Source organism: Anomalospiza imberbis, chromosome 12, assembly GCF_031753505.1.
Source record: "Anomalospiza imberbis isolate Cuckoo-Finch-1a 21T00152 chromosome 12, ASM3175350v1, whole genome shotgun sequence".
Classification (NCBI taxonomy): Eukaryota; Metazoa; Chordata; class Aves; order Passeriformes; family Viduidae; genus Anomalospiza; species Anomalospiza imberbis.
The window spans coordinates 16,821,438-16,842,323 of NC_089692.1; the positions used below are offsets into that span (position 1 = coordinate 16,821,438).

General features: G+C 44.3%; 1 long non-coding RNA gene across 1 annotated transcript; it reads left to right on the top strand.

Annotated features, from left to right (window-relative positions):
- Positions 1–15,724: 15,724 nt before the first annotated feature.
- Positions 15,725–17,948, top strand: LOC137480982 (uncharacterized). Its single transcript, XR_011003230.1, has 3 exons — positions 15,725–16,006; positions 16,094–16,159; positions 17,832–17,948. It is a non-coding gene; the product is annotated as an uncharacterized lncRNA (long non-coding RNA).
- Positions 17,949–20,886: the final 2,938 nt, after the last annotated feature.

Consider the following 20,886-nt stretch of genomic DNA (forward strand, 5'->3'; position numbering starts at 1 on the left):
CAGCTTCAGCCTAATATGTTTGGGGTCTGGTGTTTTTGTTCTGTTGTTGAACCTGAGAAATGATTGTCCTTTTCCCCCCAAGTTTTGTAATGTATACATTCAGTTTCACTGTATAGTTTTAAAGTTTGTCATGTGTTCTCTTTGCTAGAATAAGCAACATAAATTGGCTGGGGGTGGGGGAATGAATGCAAACAGATCAAGATCTTTATGAAGAGATAAACAATTTTCTTCCTACAGTACTAAAAATAGTCATAGTGGGTGTATCAGCTGCTAATTTAGGTCTGTCTGTGTCATTCTGTGCATTGCCTGTATCTGCCTGTGCTTATCTAATTGTTAGTAAACTCTAATGTCACTTCTGCTTTTTGTACAATTCTTTACTCAAGTCTGCGTTTACAAAGAATTCATGGTTTTGCTCACTTCTCCTGATACCTTCTTGTGTCTCCCTCTGCTTTGGGGGGAGTTTGTGCTCACTCGTCCAGGATCAGTCAATCTTCGTGAGGCTTTGCTGGAGTCCAGTGCCCAACTTCTGATAGACTGGGGTCACCCCCCTTCCCTAACTTCATTCCAGGAGCACCAGGTGCCCTCCCTCCACTCACCAATGGCCAGTGGTTGGGCAACTCAGCTGTATTTTTCCTGCCTTATTCCCTTTTTGCATTGTCTGTCACATCCTTGGGCTTTGAAAGGCTGTGATACTTTGAAAGAAATCCTCATCCCCCCAAGTCCCATGGTTTGGCCACGTGTCCTGTCTTTGACAAGATGCATTTCTTTTCCAGTGATGATAAACTGAAAGTGATCACATTCTGAGCTTTAAATGTAGCCACAATTTTTTTCCTTTCCTTCATGAGCAACTTCTAACTCTTCTGTCATAACCCTACTCGTGTGATGTGCTCTTGCACCCAACTGGACAAAATCCCCATTTAATTTGCAACTATGGTATTTATTCCTCTGTGTCCTGTGTCTGTCACATCAATGCCAGACTCCTGTAGATGCACAGAGGATGCTCAGAGGGCTCAGGCCATCCTTTCACTCTGTGTTCCAGTGGGGAGCCCTCCTGTCCTGAACACTTTATCACAATAACTGCTTTTGCTACTGAGGTTTATCACCTGCTGGGTTTGTACCCATGCTCTGGTTGCAGAGTTTTGCTTTCCTTGGAGGAAGTAAACTCAATGTCTTGAACTCAGGAAATCTGAGACTATTTTTCTCTCTCTCTGTCTCTCTCTTCCAATTTCTTCCTTTATCTATTTCCCTTCATTTTTTTATATGTCAACAAAAATGTCTAATAAAACCATATCATATTTAGTAACCAGATGGTTGTGACTCTGTCTCACCCTTTGTGCTTTTTGGGGCTCAGTGCTACATCCCCTGCCTTGTTCCCACAGCAGGAGAGCACTGAGGGGGAAGGGGTGGGGAGCTTTTCCAGGGAAGAGGGACAGATGGCAGCTGATGCCCTGTTTTGGGCAGGATGTGATCCCAGTTGGCTCGAAGGCAGCTTCTGAGCTGGAAGGAAAGGTGAGTATGGAGCTGGGGTGGGCTGGGTGGCAGCCTGGGAGTTTTGGCTGCCTCAGGCTGAGGGAGCTTGCTGCCAGGGAGCCTTTCTCCATGGTGGATGGAGGTGGCTGTTTTTCCCTTCACGCCCAATTTGGGTGTAAATTCTGTGGGCTGGAATTTTGCCCTTAGGCACACTATACAACCGAAATTTGTCTTAGCAGTCAGTTAGCTGCTTTGCCTAGCAATCTCCATAACAATCTTTAATTGTTGCTTTGTTGTTTGTCTGTGGTTATAAAATGTAATTTTTTTTTCTACCATTGACTTTCCTAATAGGAATATTATCTTGCACATTGCAGACATATTAAATTAGGCATTTACTTGGAAGATTTGACTTAATTTTTTTTTTTAACTTTTATTTCCCAGGAAATTTCTGTTCTAAATAGTCATTTTATGTTTCTTCACCTAAGTACAAAGATATTTTAGCAGGTCTCTAATAATTGCGAAATCAAAGATTGCTATTGTTTTGTTCCTACAGGGATCTTGCTTTGTGTTTTAAAGATAATTCTGTTGTAACACATTATTGAATTATGTACCACTTAATGGGCTGTAGTATTAGAACTAAATTTCTTTTGCTAATGGCTTGCATTGCAAATAATCCCAACTGTGAGAGTGGCATAACTGCAGAATAAATTGTAGGTGTTTGTGGCCAACAAGCACACATGGATGGACAAATGTCTGGGTGTTATGGTCCTTTGCTTGTCATAAAGGCTGATCTGATACAAAGATATTTGGGGAGTGGGAAGAGAGGATGTTGAGTTCTAGCAGTGGAAACTATTGTATTAAAAACCCCAAATGAATTCTTGTGATTTGGGCCTATTTTCAAAGATAAGATTTTTTTAAAAATGCACATGGTGTGAGGAAAAGCATCTGAGAAACTGAAGAAATTGGCTGTGGTCCTAAAAAAGGATGATGAATAATAGACTGAAACATCATGTAATGCCCCACAGTTATCAAGTGGGTATATATTACAAACACATGTGTACAGAGTAAAAAGGGGTTACAAGCTATGGAAATCATGATTAAAGAGCAGGTTTTATACACATCCCTCTGATCCAGCCTCTGGAATGAAGTTTGTGACCAAGAAGTAGATGCTGTAGGATGTTTTTTACGAAGGAATTCCCTGGCTGGTGTCCTGGGGGTCCCACTCTCCTGCTCTGCATTCATTGCTTCCTTCCTGGGAGGAGCTGATTTGAAGATCTGCAGCTCTGGGGATACAGAAGGTGAGTGACAAAGCAATTTGTTTTTATATCTTCTTTTATTCTGGCTCCATTTCCCCTCTTTGTGGGGCCCCTGCTGACAACCCTTCCTGATGTATGCCTGCATCATTGCAGGTTGGGGAAGATGGCTAAAATATTGTGCATTTTTGTGGTTGTGTCAGCGACTGGCCGTGGCAGGGAAGTTTTGGTGGCCACTTGCCAAAGGACCAACACTCCATTAACATGGTGCTAATGTGTGGGGCTGCCCACACATGGGCTGGAGGTAAGGAAAAGGGCTGAGAAAGTTTAAAGTGTGCTCAAATGAGAGCTCTGACAGCGGGGTTCGGGTTGGATAGGAGAGGTGGTGTAGGAGAATAGGGCTCCAGGTCACTGAGTGTTATGGACTCATGCAAGGACAAGGATCAATCCTAAAACTGCTTTCAAGTTCTGTAGGAGCTTGGTCAGATCCATTTTTCACTAGGAGGGACCAAAAACAGCAATGGGGAGAAAGGTAATGGTCACTTCGTCTAATTTAATGAGCATGAACAGAAATTAATGAATTCTAAACTGAAGTATTTCAGATTTTGCCAGTTTAAGTACCTGCTGTCTTCAGAAAAGAGGGAATAATTTCCATTTTCCTCTGGCATGTGTGAGGGTTTGTTTTTTTTTTTTTTATAGTTGCATATAAGAAGTTTTTAGAAATTTTGTATGTATTCTTTGTTTCAAGAGGATGCTTCCAAGGAACATTCAGGTCTCAGTGATGTCAAAACACTCTGGTTTTGCTGTAAATTTACTCACCTGGCCACAGCATTGCAGAGGTACAATCAAAGTGGGTCACATTTCATTTGCTTGAAGCCAAGAGTCCACATGTAGCACCCATCTGGGCACCAATCATATTTGCAACATGTTTGGGACAAATGTGTGAATTTAGATATTTTTCCTAAAGAGACTGGTTATGGGATCTTTTCTGGGTCACAGTGTTGTCTGTTTTCCCCTGTTTATGTCTGTGTTTTGAAAGTCAACTGGATTCCTAAAATGATGCAACCCCTGAGGGCATTGTGCATCAGAGAGTCATCATATTTCTAGGAACGCTCAGAGAAATTAATTTGAAATCCAATTCATGCAGGCTTCAAAGGAAAAGGGTTCAAACAAAAAAAATCTTGGCACTTGTGAGGAAATTGGGTGGGGAATTTTATTTTTTTCTCCCAAAAGTCTGAGGATACATAAATGGAAAGTATTGCCACTGCAGGGAAACACCCTGCACAAATGCACAAATGCATCCTGGGGTGCAATTGTTCCTGACAGAATCTGCCAGCTGGCACAGGGCTCCCTGGAATGCAGACACCTTCGTGGCAGGATTTCAATAGCCAATGCTTTTGTCAGTCAAGCTGAACATCAGAGCTGTTGCTGTTCAATTATAGATGAATTCTGGTGACCTTGAGGCAGTGGGCTTTTACCATAGCAAGAGAGGTAATTACTTTTATTTTTAAAGCATGACCAAACCATAAATCAAGAATCACTGACATCTCATGAAAGGAGGTGAGTTTTAAATCCCTTTAATAGGATAAATGGGTTTTAAGCATGTTGTATAGGTCACTGTAACCTAAGCTAATGAATCTGACTTTAACAGCCTGTATGAAAGTAATTACAGAGACATAAACAGTCTCCACAGGTTTCAGGTTTGGAATATGTAGGTTAAAAGATCCAAGTTTATATCCCTGTTCATATTGTTGCCTGTAGCTCTGGAAAGAGCACTGAACAAGCTGGGAACTAATCCTGGCAGCTAAGAATTTGGATCTCAGCATCTGCCATGAGTGAGAAGAGGGGGACAACTCAGTGGTCAAAGGATGGCTCTCAAATCTTGGTGGAGCCAGCGTGGCCTTCACTATCAGTCTGCTAAATCAGGAGGGGTCTGGAGGTGCAGAGTGTGTTGCTCTTTCCACTGAGCCTTTCAGAAATGACCTGTTAATAGACTGTTTTTCTTCTATGAGTTGTACATTCTGGCCATATTTCCCTGATTTGGGACTTTACCCTTGTGGTATCAAAGGACACATTTCAAAATAAGAGCCAGAATATGGAGCAAAGATCAAGGGGTGTGAAGATGAAAGATATAAAGAAAACAAAATTATAGCGACTGGTATAAAGGGAGGGAGGGAAGGAAGGAAGGAAGCAAGAAGGATGATTCTCAGGAAATGGGTTGGGGCAGGTTCAGCTCCAGTGACATGTTACACTCTGGGTCAGGTTGACCTACCCACTGTCTTCCACCACCCCCTTTAACACCTGACTTTTTAAAGTGTCATTTAAGAGGCTGTGACCTGTGATAAATTTACTTACTTTGACGTCTTACATTTCTTGGTCTTGTAGCATCCCAGCCCATGAAGAAAGAGGACATGGGGTGTTGTGATGAGGACAGGGGTGGATGCTTCTGCTTTGGGTGGTAATGGGAGACACAAGTCTTGTATTTCCACACCCCTGTGAAAGGGGAGATGTTGGTGAAGCATTACCCTCCCACACCCAGCCCACACAAGCCTGGCAGTGCTGACTTCTTTGCTCTCTTTCTTTGGGGGAAAGAATATCACAGTGTACTTGGTTTCATAATGGAAAAAGATAAATCTTTGGCCTTTAACCATAGTAATTTACATATCAGCAATCTGTGAGAGAAGGCACTGCTGTCTGTCTGTCTGTCTGTCTGGGCTTCCTGTGGGCTTGCACTGTCAGCAGCCAGTGCTGACACCGATCCACTGGCGTGTGTGGAAACCTCTGGTGTGTGCATGACACAGCCAACAAAGCCCTCGGGATGAAGATGATGTGTCAGAGGATGGCCCGAGGTTGATTTATTCCCCTGCTGTCTAGGCAAGTTCTATCTTTTTAGACAAAGGGTTAGGAATTAATGTTATGGCTTCTGTATATCTCAGAAAGCATCTTTTTGCCTTTAGTTTCTCAGAAAAACTCAATTCATAGAATCACAGAATGGTTTGGGTCAAAAAGGACCCTTAAAGCTCATCTCATTCCACCCCTGCCATGAGCAGGGACAGCTTCCACTAAACCAGGTTACTCAGAGCCCCATCCAGGAATGGGCATCCACAACTTCTCTGGACAACCTGCTCCATTCACTGCCTGAAGAGCAAAATCCTAAAGAACTAATTTAATTAAAAGGATGAATTGGGGAAAGCAGAGCAAACAGTCTTAATTAACATTGTTCTAATGTATAGGCAGCAATGTAATCATGTTGTGTGCTTGGCACAGATGAATTAAGGGAGTGATAGGCTTTAAAAACGTAGCAATTTGAAAATGTTTTATCATGTAGAAATGTGTTAGAAGTTCATGTTGGGAGCTGGCTGTTTCATAGTGTGATTTGAATTGCATGCTCGAGCAATAGTGTAGTGTGGTTTATATCCCTTTTTCCCAAATGTTGCCATTATGGTTGCAAATGTGTTACCTTAGAGCAGGAAGCACTGCTTTCAAAGGTTAAAAACCCCAACCAACCATAAACCCCACAAAAACATCCCCAAAACAGGATCCACTCACCAGCAGTGACCCAAGCCCATGACTTTGGGCCATGCCATTGCTCCCTGTGCATTTTCCAAGTGTCCTGAAGGGTAGGAAAAGGCTAACTGCAATATTAAAAAAGGACTGATGTTAAAACCAAAAAGAAAAATGGTTGTGCTCAGCCTCCAGGTTTAACATATGGTGTGGAGAAGCAAATTGGATGTATGAGAGTGCACACGTGCACTGTAATGGATGGTGGTGTCCAAGGGGAGCTGCAAACAGCCCAGCTCCACTGGAGTCAGCTGAATTTGGGCACCAGGGAGGAAAGGGTGCCTCAGCTTGAATGAGGGCAACCTGATGGATGTGCCATGTACCAATTAGAGCTTAAAGCTGAAATCTCTCAAGGTGGTTTTGTGCAAAGGAGACACAGGAACTCCTGGTCTGGGAGAGGTTGTGTCCTTGCTGGTGCTGAGGTGCACAGGCCAGGGCTGAGTGAAGTGGATTTTTTGTTTCTGTTTGTGTTGTTAGTTGGTTTAAAGCCTCTTGAAAGCATTTTTAAGTATCACAGACTTACTGTGTGAGGAAGGAAGGAATATCACCCTAATGCTATCGGAGTCTTTTAACTGTAGGATGGGATGCTTGCACACCACTGTCTGTGTCTTAGGGGATTAATGACTGAAGATGCAAATCTTTGTGGCTGGAAGGAAAAGCTTATGGTTTCCTGATTCTGTTCCTTATTCCAAAAAAATATCCAGTGCCCACAGAAAATAGTCCCAAACATTTTGAGGGGCTTGGCTTAGAAAAACACAGTTCCTCTGAAAGGGTTAATCTTCCCCATGAAGTTTGCACACCCTCCTGGTCTCCACTGAGTGTAGACCCTGCTTTTGGTTTTGTCCTGTTAGTCCATAGTGCTTGCTCAGCCTGGAGGATGCTCTGTGCTGGCAGTTGTGTACCTGGGTGAGGAGGGGAAACAGGGCTGATGAAAAAGGGGTTGCCCATCTGTTAAGGTCTGATGGTCTCATGTTACTGTGCCATTCCCATTCTCTGGACAGAGAGACACAATTCTGTCCCTCAGGAGAAGCACAGAGAGAAGAAGAGAAAACAATCTTTATCTCTGCTCCTTTGTTTTGCCCATGTGGAATGTGGTGTGGAGATTGTTCACCTGCAGTGATTGCTGGGTTGGATCCTGGTGAAGGTTGTTTGGGGTCAGTGACCAGTGGGATCCAGCTGTGGCTCGGGCTCTCAGCAGAGTCACCAGTTTGAGTTAGTTAGATGGGTGAGTAAGAAGTAAGTGTGTAGCATAGGATAGTCTCTCTTTAAATAGTATATTAATGTAATATAGGATAGTTTTAATAAAGCAATCCTTCAGCCTTCTGATCTGGAGCCAGACATCATCATCCCTTCCCTGAGCCGGGGTTCACCACATTTTTACTATATGTTACTGTGATCACTTTTGCCACCACCAAAACTGGCTCCCCAAAGCTGCTTCTTGGTCTTGATTTGGGCTGGTCTTGAAGAATCCTTGCTCCTGTGCTGTTCAGCCTGCAGCTGTACATCTTGGAGCAGTGTTACTATGGAGAACATGGAGGGACAGCCACTGTGAGGCTGATCCTGGCTCCATCCCAGCCTGGGGCAGGATCCTACCTGGGTGAGGGAAACACCTTCACAGGCCTTTCTCTTTCCAGAGTGACACCAGTGCTGTTTGCACAAGCAGGACAGCATTTGCACAGCAGAGCTGTGTCAGAGCTCTCTCCATCGGAGTGTATTTATTGCTGGGAATGGAGACAAGTGCTGGCTTTCCCTTGGGGAATGGGCAGTTATTTTACATCCATTAGCTTGTTCCTGGCACACATACAGCTGGGCAGGAATGCTGCCAGAGCACCAGTAATGCCTGCAGGATGGCCAGGGCAGCATCCCACGCTGCTATTGCAGGAGGCCCTGGACACAGAGCAAATGCCTCCACAGAGAACTAGAAGCTCTTCAGGCTTGGTTTCCTTCACCTTTTGAAGCCCTGTTGTAGCTTGGGTTTTTCCTGGTTCTTAATGGATGTTTCTACATTTAACAAATTCCTGGTGCAGCAATTAGTTTTTCAATACCAAAGCATTTAAGTGTCTTAATTTTTACACTAATGAGCTGGGATTCCCCACGGGTTGTCTCACAAGCTGTTTCAGCATCACAGAATTTCTCTGTGCCAAATATCACTGGTATCTTCTGTGAAGATGGAGTTTCTGTGTCCCCTCCATGCCATTAAGCTGCTTGCTCTCTGCCCGTGTCAAGGGTGACTTTGACAATCCAATTTATTCCAGGCAGCAGAGTTGCTCACTGATCTTCCCCATGAGCAGCTTTCTACTCACTTCCAACCTCAGCTAGCTGAAGCTCCTCTTTCTCCTTGGTCTGATTTATTCAGCAGCTTCAGTGTGACTTGGGACCAGCTATAAAAGTAGGTGTTGCTGGGGCACAACCCATCTCTTGTGTGCATTATTTCGAGGAATGCTGCTGGCGCCTCTGTGCCAGTGCTCACAGGGACCTGGGGGTAGCAATCATTGGTAAAATCCCCCTTTCCCTAAAATCCAGACAGAAGAACATGCTGCTGCCTGCTCAGCTGCAACCACTCTGAAAACTGCTCAGGCAGCAGTCAGAGGCTGGGTCTCTCTGCCAGCATATTAACAAGACAATTGACTATGCTTTGCTAAATATTTACAGCATATTTACACCTGAATTTGAGCAACAAATCCTCTCACCCACAGACATGCTTTGGGCTGTGAGGAATGATGCAACATACTGAAAAAAAAATCCCAAGAATTCCTAAAAGTCGTGCCAGTTTTACCCAACGAACAGACCTCCTCTGCTGCTGCGCTGTGATCTCCTTAACTCCAACAGTTGTAAGATTTAACCGGGACACAAGCAGATGATTTAGCTGTTTTTCTGTGGGAGATGAAGAGGAAAATCAGGCTGGAGTGGAGTGGAGGTACCACCTGGAGAATTTGAAGGAAAGCAGGGATTTCCATGGCTGAGCAGCACCTGCTGAGACGGGTGTTTTGAGGATGTGTCATTTTGATGTGCGCTGCCAAGAGGGACAGGTGGAACAGCGCCTGTGTCTGAATGACAGAGGTGAAAATGATGAGAAGCAAGGCAATGGTGTGTTGTGAGGTGCCATCAGGAGCAGGTAATGAGGCATCCTGAGTGCCAGGCGCAGGAAATTTGGAGTTGGCTGCAGGACATCTCCCGTGAAACCCAACGCTGCCTTCCCGAGGTGTCAGGTCTGCTGAGCACAACCCATGGAGGCAGGGGGGTACCAAAGGCTTCTCCTGGCAATACTGCACTGCACCCAGCCCAGACTGGTTCTTACTGCTGCAGTAGCCTTACAGCTCTAGAAAACAGAGGAAGGACTCTGGCAGCTTTGAGACTGTGCATTTTGTAGAAAGTTTTTGCTGCTTTTATGAAAACATCCTTGCCCTCACATACATTTTTGGACTGAACACGTGGCCAGTTGCTGTTGTTACAGTGATGGACCTGCAGCAGGGAATTCTCACTCTTTGCAATAAACAAGTCTGGGCTGCATTTTCTTGTTAAAAAAATTATGTCTGTGCTCTCCCTGAATGCAAACTTAGTCATAAAAACAGTGGGAACCAATCTGAATGTACTAAGGAGGTGGTTTGCAATAAAGAGCACAGGACACACTGTCCCAGCCTAGAGCCTTAATTACTTTGAACAGCAACTAACTGCAAATTTTCCTCCCAGGTTAAGGAAAGAGAAGTGCCAAACCATTTCACCTCCTTGCAGACACACAGTGTCCCCTTCTTTAGCTAAATGCACTGAACTGAGGAATCTGATATTCTCATCGTGAGTAAATGCTTACTGCCAGGAATATGCAGAGTGAGATTCACAGGATGTTCTCATTAAAATCTAGATCCTTGTAAACAGCAAAAGCCAAGGGGGAAAAATATACAGGGCTTGAATTTACAAATGAAATCATATTTCATGCATAATTAAGAAGAAGTTGTGAAATCTTCCCAGGCATAGGAAGCAATGCAGTTTGGTGCAGATGCAGCTGGCTGTCCAGGGCCTTGCCAGGGCTCCCAACTTCTTTATCCTAAGCAAAAAGCATTTCAAGGGGAAGAAGCCAAGCCCCAACACCAGCAGTCTTTTCTTGTGGTCATCTATGTTGAATTGGAAAGCATGAAAGGTTTGAAGCCCATCAGCCCCTTACCAGGAGTTAGGTCTTTTTTTGTAATGTCTGAATAACTAACACAGGTAGGAATTAAACAAAACCAAAATGAAACATGAAGAAATGAGAAAAACTGTCAAGCTCACTGCACTAAAGCTAAACTGGAGAGAACTCTCTCCTTCTCACCTATCCTGACAGTGGGCTCTGTTTCTTTCTTTGTGCCCCTGATGCCCCTCAGGCTCTATCTGGTAGAGGCTCCCACCAGACAGCATTAATTAAAGTGCACCTCTCCCTCCAGAGCCCTTACACTCCTCTCTTGGGTCCACCTAGGCAGATTCAATTTTTCACCTTGAAACTTCTTTTTCTTCTCCTTAATCTATGTGACTGCTTGGCTGTACTTCTTAATTAGATGAGTTTTATTCTTTTAAATCTTATCCAGAAATACAATTTTCTCAATTCTGCAGAGGTTCAGAGAAATATGAATGACAGCTTCTTACTATTCCATGATTTCACAGCAGCTGCCGCCAAGGACTTGTGCAGTGATGGAGTTTATGAAGCCAGGAGGGAAAGTTGTTCTGCAGTTGCACAGGAGATGCTGTAGCTGTGTCACAATCTGCCATCTGTCACGAAGATACAGCTTAAAAAGCAGAAAAGGTGGAACTTGGAGCATGGCTGCACCTAGCAGCACCTGGTGAGCTCTTTGTCCTGCAGAAACACTCCTTGGGCTCAGTGAGGTGAGGTGGTGGCTGGCCAGCAGTGGTGGATGAACATGACAATGGCCATGGGGTGGTCAGCGAGGGGTGTTGGCCATCTGTGGGCTAAGGAATCCTATGTGCTGCTCCTGAAGCTCCTGCCCATGGCAGCAGGAGAGGCTCAACCTTCCTGTGCCCAGCTGTGCCTGATCCTGCCGTGGATCAGATGGGCTGGGTGTGAAGGGAAAGCTAAAAGAGCACCGAGATAATCCTGTGAGAGAGCAATTTCTGCTTAGCCACGGGTGTGAGGAAGTGTCTTGGAGTTCAGAGCAAAGTCATCTTTGCTTTGTCTCATGCAGACACCCTCAGCTGGATCAGGGGTGTAAATTTTGGCTGTCAATAGACACTCCTGAAACACCTGCTTAGAAAAACCAGACCCTGGAAAGCTCCTAGAAGTGCTGTCAGAGCCAAGCTGTGTCTCCTATCCTGAATGTGGGACTCAGAAAAGTGAATATCAGCTCCAGTGTTTCCCTTGCCAGGTGTCAGGTGTGGGATTTGTTTCCTTTCTGGGACTTTCCAGGAGCTGCCACAGACACTGAGCCTTCCTGACGTGCCCTGTTTGCACTGGGACACTCTGGGCTCCTTGCACCTGATCTTCTGAAGTGGTCCTCTAATTAGATTTAAGATGCAATTATTTAAAAGGTCTGTGCATGCCAAAAGTTTCATATTAATGTGACTTGGGATCCTGCAATTCTGCACTTCAGCACAGCAAATGGCCCAGGAGTTCCTGCCCATGAGTCCTGGGCTGCTGATCTGCATCAGCAGGCAAGTGGCTGCCTCTAAAATGTGTCTGTACATGACATCCCTGAGCTCACTCATCTTCCTGTCCTGGAAGATGGAGCTGGGTGTCTCTCTCCAAATCCCATCTAATGTCCCTACCACCAGACGGTTCTCACCTCCAGCTCAGCAACAATGCTGGTTTTTAGCAGTCAGATTTGTTGTTTTCAAGCATGGAGCCAAAGGAAGCTGGATAATACAGTTAATTTAAATGGACTAGTTCACTTAGAAAATCCTCTGCTAGTTCCTGCTGTTTTCCAAGCTGCTAAAAAATTTAAGAGGACAATAATGTATGTCACTGTAGACAAGTAAAATAGCACAATTACTTGTGTTTTAATTTTTTTAACCTCTTTTGTCTTGCAAACTTGAGAGAAGGTTGAAAACTAGGATGTTAAAGAGAATAATTAATGAGAGGGAGGATTTGTATCAGAACAGTTTTAGAGTGGGATAAATCAAATATCTGCATGTAGGAACATGCAGACCATTAACTTTTTGCCTGTCTAGGATCAGCCTGAGCCTCCACCTCTGGGTACAGCACTGTGGCAGTACCTGTCTTTTGTACAAGCCAGCTCCAGCTGGGATGTGGAGGCAAAAGGAAAATATTGTTTTAGCTGGCTTCTCCAGTAAATCTGTCTCCTTGATGTGACTGGAAATCTGATGATTCACTTCAATTATTTAGCTAATTGGGAGATGAGTTAATTTTTGTGTCAAGCTGTGCAAATAAGTCAAGGGGTTTAAAATCCTCCCAGCCCAATACCAGTCTTTTTGACATGCCTCTGAAAGCCTTTTCCTTTCCATGCTTTCCTCTACACTAAAAGAGAGGTTAATATTATTTATTTTTTCCAGAAAGAAAAAAAAAAAGGCAATATCAAGTGTTTTGAAAGCTGTAACCTAGAGGCTTTCATTGTGCTGTGCAGTCAAGGGCAAGGCTCCTATTCAGAATTGCAGAGAGACAGACAACAACATGGATCAACATTATTAAAGTTATTCAGCTGAAAGAGAAAAGAAAAAAAAAAAAAACAACTACACCAATACCCCAGACATCAAATATTTACTGGTAAGTGCAGTGAAACAGGTATAAAGAGGTGGTTGTGTTCAGAGTTTTAAAGACCAAATTACCTTCCCAGCAAAAGGGCTGCTAAGTGAGGTTTCCATCCCACCAGCAGCTGTGGCTTTTCTGTGAAATAATGGGGCACTTATGCCTTGTTGACCTCCGGAGTGTTTGTAGGGAACAAGAGGAGAAGCAGGAGCTGGTCAGGGCACACTGGCACAGAAGGAGAGCATCACCCATCAGCAGGAGCTCCAGACTGTCTCTGGGACAGGAAGGATGAATTTTAGTTTGTTTTCTTTTTTTTCTTGCAAATAATGCCCCAGGCTGCTCTGGCTGTTGAAACATGTTCAGTCCCACACAATAGCTTTGACTCATGCCAAAAGGGTGAGTGGGTGCTCAGGCTGAGCAGGGGAGATGGGGGCAGCTGAGTCCCCGTGCTGAGGAGCTGGGTGCTGCCAAATCTCCCTTTCCCAGCTGCAAAGGGCAGCCTGACGTGGGAGCACCGCAGCAGCGCAGATGGGCTGAGCTGCAGAAGGGAACCGAGCACTTCCCCAAATTTTCCCTCCAGTGCCTGAGCTTCTGAGGCTAATGAAGCTTTAAGGGATAATGTGAATTGCTGCATAAATTGATATCCTTTGCTAATTGCATCAGCATTTTGCTTTGATGAAATTCTAGTGTAAGGTGCCAAGAAACTAATAACATACAACACCAATAGCTATTTTACAAAAAACAAAAGTTGATGATTGACTGATTGATTAATTTATTGATTGAACACCTGATGATTCATGGAGCTGTGAGTCAGGTCACCAGGAAAGGTTTTTAAAAGTTCAGTGGAAAAGTATTTCAAACCAGTAAAAGACCATCACTTTAAAAAGTCAACCCCCAAACATTGTCAGAACATGATTCAGGCTACTCAGAGGAAGGTCACCTTGTTCTGCTTGCTGAGATGAGACTTATCACCACCCACAAGTTGCTTCAATGCTCTCTTGCTTTTCCCCCTCTTTGACCGCCAGCCAGTCATCTTGGCCCAGCTGCAGGAAATCAGGTGGCCAGAAACACTGCTGAAGGTCTTCAGAGCCAAATGATGCTCAGGCCAGGGCTGCTGGGAATACCTCACCAGCATTTTCATGGCCAAATTGGATAGAGGCATGCTGACTCTTTTTAGCCTGGGGTCTGACAGAAGGAAAAGCCTTGGTATTCTTGCACGCTGCTGCCTCTGCGTCAGATGGTTGATAGCAAACAAATTGTTATTACCTGGCAGTCGGTTGGAAAGAGAAACTCGTTCACTCAAGCTTTTTAAGGACATAAAAAACTCATTGGAGTGGTGCCGTTCCCTGAGATCCAGGGGCTATGTCCTGCATGACTGTGACCTCACTGGTGCTCCCTGCTAGCCCGTTTATCCTTATTTTGGACACTTCTCCCTTGACCTTGTGGCAACCTCCTCTTACTGCTGTGCTGTTGACAAATGCATTTCGTATCTCCAACTCCTGTGCTGCAGTGAGGCCCCTCCCCATCTCCACTGTGTGAACCAGGGGTGTTTGCAGGGACAGCAGGGTCACACAGGGTCACAACGGTGACACCAAAGCCAAGAGCTGAGTTTGCTGTCCTGCTGAAGGCAAGGATTCCATGCCTTTATTTTCTTGGGTGTAATTTCTGATGGAAACTGTTTATGATGGCTGTGAGGAAGTGGCTCCACTGGTGTGGGAGGCAGGTGCTCAGCCAGCAGTGCAGGGACAAACCCAAATATCCTGACTGATCCTGGGCACATGTAACTCCTGTAAAACATGGACAGAAGCTGCCTCCTGAAAATATACACAGTTTGAATGAGGAGAGAGTAGAGGTGAGCCCAAAGGTGCAGGGCCATGGGATGGTGTTTTGGGGATGTGCACACACCCACCTCTTTGTCAGGGGTTAAAACACATCTCAGTGGTCGACAAAAGTCATCCAAGTTGCATAAAATAATCGCTATTTTCCAAATGAAGGAAGAACTGAAGAATTCCATTGAAACCACCTGGGTTATCCACCAGGATTTCCTCATTTTTCAGCTCCTGCCCCTCTGCTTCACCTGCATGACTTTTATTCCCACGTATTCCTTTTTTCATTGGCACCAAGCATGTCACTGGGAAGTCTTATTGAATAATATATAAATGACTACAGGAAAATACATTGCTAAAAAGATTCCTGTGAGAAAATAATTTCAAGCCAATCTAATTTATTTCTGAGATGGAGCTACATATACATAGATCTGTGTTCATCCTCACAGGATTTTAGACATTGTGCTTGTGACATTCCTTTAAACCAGTGGAGGAAATACAGGCTAAAAAAATTTACAACAAAGTGGATGTATTAAAATGGGAAGGATGAGAAGAACTCTCATGATCTCAGCTCTGCATCCCTGAAAACTATCCAGGGAAAACTTATGGATGTTTTGTCCAAGCTGATTGTACTGGAAGAAGTCAGGCCTCGCTTGCATAAAGGATAAGATGATTAAACTAAGGATAAAATTATTAAGTGTATTTGAAGTTTCTGTGGTCATGGGCAGCAGTGTCTAAGTCACACCAACAATTGCTGTTAAGTCCTGCCAACATGAAGAATTTGCTCTTGTTAATCTGATTCCACTTTCCACATTAATTTAGCTAAATGAATGCAAGTCACAGTGTATTGAGCGAGTGGCTTATTTTAATTAATCTTAAACCAGTTCCAGGTCAAATGCAATAACTAGGAAGAAGTCACAAAAACTGATATAAGTGTGTCTGCATAGGGATTTCCGTGTTTAATTAAATGGAGTTTAAGTCATGCTTTTATATAAAATGATGCAACTTTAATGTGCAAAGGTTTGGATCAGTTAAGCAACCTCAAAAATTTAATTCTAAAAAGTTACAAATTAATAAAATAATCAGAGATGCCAGCAGGAAAAATGTATGAGAGAGATCCAGGACATTATTTTCATTATTCTGTTGGTTAATCATTGGATTTCCCTGTCCCTGTTGGCCCTGCAAGCTGTGGCACTGTGCAGCTGCACGAGGTAGGTGTGAAGCAGCTGAAATCTGGTCTTCAGCTTCTCCTTTCCTCCACATTCCTGAAACATAATGATTTTCTCTTGCTTTTCAAGCAGTGTGATGGAAGCAGTGGCACTGCAGGCACCTGGATTTGGTGCATCTGGGGGGATGAGGCTGAGGTAAGTGTGGAACCCTGATGGATCATTTGCTGATTCAGGATGGGTGCTTTGTGCCACAAGGGTGCAATTCCCAAACGAGTGGATCCCAGACCTTGTTCCCCCACAGCCAATTATACAGCTCTTATCAATTTTATGCTTTGTTGGGTTTTTTTAAACCAGCCGAAAGCAACTGTGTATGTCTGGAAAATAATTGCTAACAGCACCGTTCATAACTCTTCCTCTGCTCCCAGTTTATGCCTCAACACTTGATGTTACCCATTATGCAGAGATCAATGTGTCAAAATGAGGTAGATTTACAGTGAAGATAATTCTGCTTCCGAGTTTGAAAAAAAAGAGTGTGATATTTTCACTGAGTTAATCAAAGGAATTCAAAGCGGGTTTAAATCTTACAATTTTCCATGGCTCATGGAGGAGATGAAAAGTGTTTGACCTCTAGTAAACCAGCTGAATTCATGTGGTGGCTCTGTAGATAAATAAAATGTCCACCCAGACAGAATATTGATTACTTAGGTGCTATTTGCTGAATCACAAGTAGGACCATCAAACACAACAGCAAGGAAGTATCATAAAATACATCAGGGCATCCAAAGTGTGGGCTTAATGCAAAAAGACAAGTTAAATAAGTGGTATTAAACTAACAGGTCTGAGAAGTGGCAAGATGCATTGTTCCAGTGCATTATTCATGGCAATGGCAGGTCCTCTACACCAGCCACCACTCGCACTGGCACTTGCTTTAGGGGGCAGCTTGTTAGAGGGACCGAGGTTGTCATGGAAAATTTGGCCTCCAAATGCTCTCCCCATGCACCTGGCACTGAGACAGCAGGCTTTGGCCAGGTGATTTACCAGAGAAAGAATCACCCATCTGTGCCATTTGCAGCTGCAGATTTTTAGAGTGTTGGTGGTGGATCAGAGCTCACAGACTGCTGAGGTGACCAGCTCCTGGGGCTTCTGGTGACACTGGAGGTGTCACTGTTTGGGACAGTGGCCACTCTCACATAGTGGTGGGGTCAGCACACAGGGAGGATCCATCACCTCTTGTTAGACATTAGGAATGAAAGAGCTGGTTTTTTTCACCTCTTAAGGGACCATAGCCCTGGATGGAGGCATCTGACTGGTTTTAACAAACAAAAAAACCACTGAAAAACAAAACAAATCATCAAAAACAGAACAAAAAACACAACAAAACCCAAAAAAACCCCAGAAAAATCCCCAACCCAAAAAATCCCAACAAAACCAAAACAAAACCAAAACAAAACCAAGCAAACTAAAAGGCAAATCCAGGGAGTTTGGGTAGTGCCTGATTTCTGAGCAGAGACTTTGTGGCTCTGATCCCCTGAGGGATTATCACAGTGGGGCAGAGGGTACAGAATCACCTTCCCCACCTGTCAGGGGGATCTCTTCCGTGCTCAGCGGGGTGGTGGGGGAAGCAAGAGGAGAGGATTATGGAAAATGTGGCATGAAAGATACTCTTCTCTTTGCCTTCCTTATGGAAGTGAGCTCTGGTCAGTCCTTCTGGGTATTACATTGGTTTTAATATCAGAAAAAACGGAACCAGAGACAAAGTTACAGATATTCTCACATGAAAGAAATTAAAATAAGTAACTTTTGCTCTTTTATGTTTGTGCAAGAAGTCATTATGAAATGCATATCCTTTTTCAACTTCTTTCTACAGAAAATACATAAACTGAAATTAATTCCAAGCGTAGCAGCACTGCTGGAAGAAGTGATCATAAGCCAAACCTCAGACTAACAATCTGGTTAGTAATATTTCTAAGTTGAGATAATTTTGGACTTGTCATCTTTGGCCAAAGTTCCAAGCCAGGAATATTTTCTTTTGTATTAAATATTTTATGTGTCACAAGGCAAAAATGAAAATAAACCTGGAGTTATTTCATAAAGCTCTCTTCAGACAGAGCTGTAAAGACTGTTTGTTTGGCTTTTCTTGGATGACAGTGGACTTCAGATTGAAAGAATATGTGCTGTAGGAGGGATATCTGCTGTATCAACCTTTCAGCAGATAAGGGTATCTCCAGTAATTCTTGCAGTAGGGTTTAAACCTCTGGATCTGAGCAGAGAAACGGGGTGGATCTGGTTCTGATGGGGGTATGGACACTTTCACCCTGCTATGGAAATCCTGAAGGGAATGAATTCAGAAAGAGACCCCTATTTGCTGCAATTTATGACTTTCAGGGCTTATCCAAAGCCATTCTGCCAGGGATCTGCTGAATTGCTGCTTTACCCCTTCTGAAGGGCTTTTTTGTTGCTGGGTTTTGGTGTATGTGAGGGGGATGGACTTGCACAAACATCTTCTTGGACCCAAGGAAGCAGAACAACAGGACAAGGATGAGTTGGACTGAGAATCTACCAGCCAAAGAGGAACCCGCAGGCATTATGGTTTGTGTATTTGGCCATAGGGGGAGGATTATGAAAATATCTGTGTTAAAAAACCCCAACAGTTGAAGACCAGGGTTTTTGAGAAAAAACCCAAAAGAATTCTGTTCAATTCACTATCTAGATATCTTAGAAGTCAGACTGTGGGTTCTATGTCTAATGCCAGACACCTGAACTAGCCCCAGCTCTTTGGTGTTAACGAGGGAGAGAATCACCAAAGACCAAGAGGGGTTTTTATGCTTTGGCTTGGGCTGTGCTGCTGCCGTGGGAGACTTCAGGAGGCACCTGGTAGGATTTGCACACACCCCTTGCTCTGTGTATCTTGTGTTTGAGCACATGTCTGGGGAGGTTTCCTGCATTTTACACTGGCACAGGTTTGGAATTTGGGACACTGGAATAGGCTCCAGTGCTCACTGAGCTGGTGGTGGATTGCTAAAATCCCACTTTATGTGATTTTGTGCCTGTGAGGTGAGAGATAAAGTGGATTTTCCTGGGGTAACGAGCACAATATCTAATCTTTATCCCCTGGATTATGAATGGTGTGATTTCAGGTTAATAATTAACAGTGCAGGTTAATGGAAATAAATATGTCAGCTGCACTGATTGCTGAGGCCCTTTGTTTTCTTATGGCTTCACACATTTTGGAGATGGAGGAAGTCCCAGAAGTGGCTTTGCTGATTTGTTTGCACGTGGAGCCATTTGGTCCATCTCATCCCCAAATCTTCCCTTGTCCACTTTAATGCCCAGGTGGTGCTGCTCTCCCTTGGCTGCTTCTTTCCAGGGGGGATATAATTTTACAGATAAAAAGGTTGGATAATTAAACAGAGCTTTTTAAAGTGCATTAAGGTTTAGCCTGATGCCTGGTTGGAGAAACTTGATTTTTAAGATATCAAACTATCCTCCTCCCATAAAAAGACAAAAGTCATATCCATGCCAGAGATAGGAGACACAAAAGAAGGATTCTGGGTCACTTCCCCCTTCTCTGAACTCAGTGTTCATTGTAAAAGGTGGATAATTTTTTATTATTAATGATTACTTATTTTCCTCTTATTTTCTTATGGTCCCAGCTGGGCACAGACTACCAAGGAAGCAAAATCCTGGTGACATCTAGTGGCTGCTGGGGCTTCTCTGAGGCATTAGAGGTGAGAGTGCCTCTGCTCTGGGCATTTCAGCAGGCTGTGCACAGAACAGATATGGAAATAAACCTTTCAAGACCAACAGACTCCCACAACCCGAATTTAGAGACCTCCCCATCTTGCTCAAGGACAATATTGCTGGACTTGCTTTGATTTGTGTAGCAGTCTAAGCAGTCCTGTCCCACCTTCCTGGTCACACCCAGCACCTGTGATGCTTTAGAAAGAAATCAGAAATGGGTGATGTCACCAAAGTGGCCTTTTGTACCATAAATCCTGCTTTCCTTTGGAACAGTCCCCGATGTCTCACTGTCTGGCTGTGTGCTCAAATGTATCACAGGAAGATTGGTTTGCAGATGCCTGGTGAGAGAAATTTGGGCCAATTACAGAAATATTTTGAAAAGCCAGTTTGCAAGGAACATAACGTGGCACTACGTGTTAATTAGCAAATCCAAAAGGAAATCCTGAGTGAAGCTGGAAGGTTTTGGGTGGGTGGTAGAGCACAGGCTGCTTTCATGCCAAGTAAAGCTGGTACTTAGACAAGGAACACTGATGTGATTTGAGTTTGGACACGTAGTTTGGGCAGCCTGCAAGAACAGGCTGCTGCCAGTGTGCATCAGCAGTTGTAGGTAAGCGTGGCTGAGGAGAGGTTTGAAGGGAACCACTGCAGAAGGGAAGCAGCACCTGTGTGCTGCAGGGCTCGTGGCAGCTGTGTCCCCCAGGGCAGGCTCGGGGAAGGGTTACCCTCACTAAGGCTGAGCACAGATGCCAGCTTGGTCTTTTCCCATTGCTCTGTGCCTGGAATGGGGAAACAGGCTTTGATTTCGTGATGAATGAGTGAAATTGTATTTGGGTTCTGCTCGAACAAATCAGCAGTAATTTCAGAGTGCCTGAGCCAGGGGCAAGGCTGGCACGTGCGGCAGCGCTGTGTTTCTGCTGGTGCGCTCTCTCAGGCAGCCGCAGCCTGGCATGAGCTGGGCACTGCCTCACCCGGCCAGGACTCCTCAGAACCAAACACAGAATCAGCACACACACACACACACACACACACACACAGACCCAATTTCAACAAAATAAAAAATACCAGAGGTGTACGGCCAGGCCGTTCATCCCTTCCCACGCACCATCTGCCCCTGCAGTCCCACATCTCCACTGGTCACCCAGCTGGCCTGGCTGTGGGGTGCTGTGGGCAGCTGGGCAGAA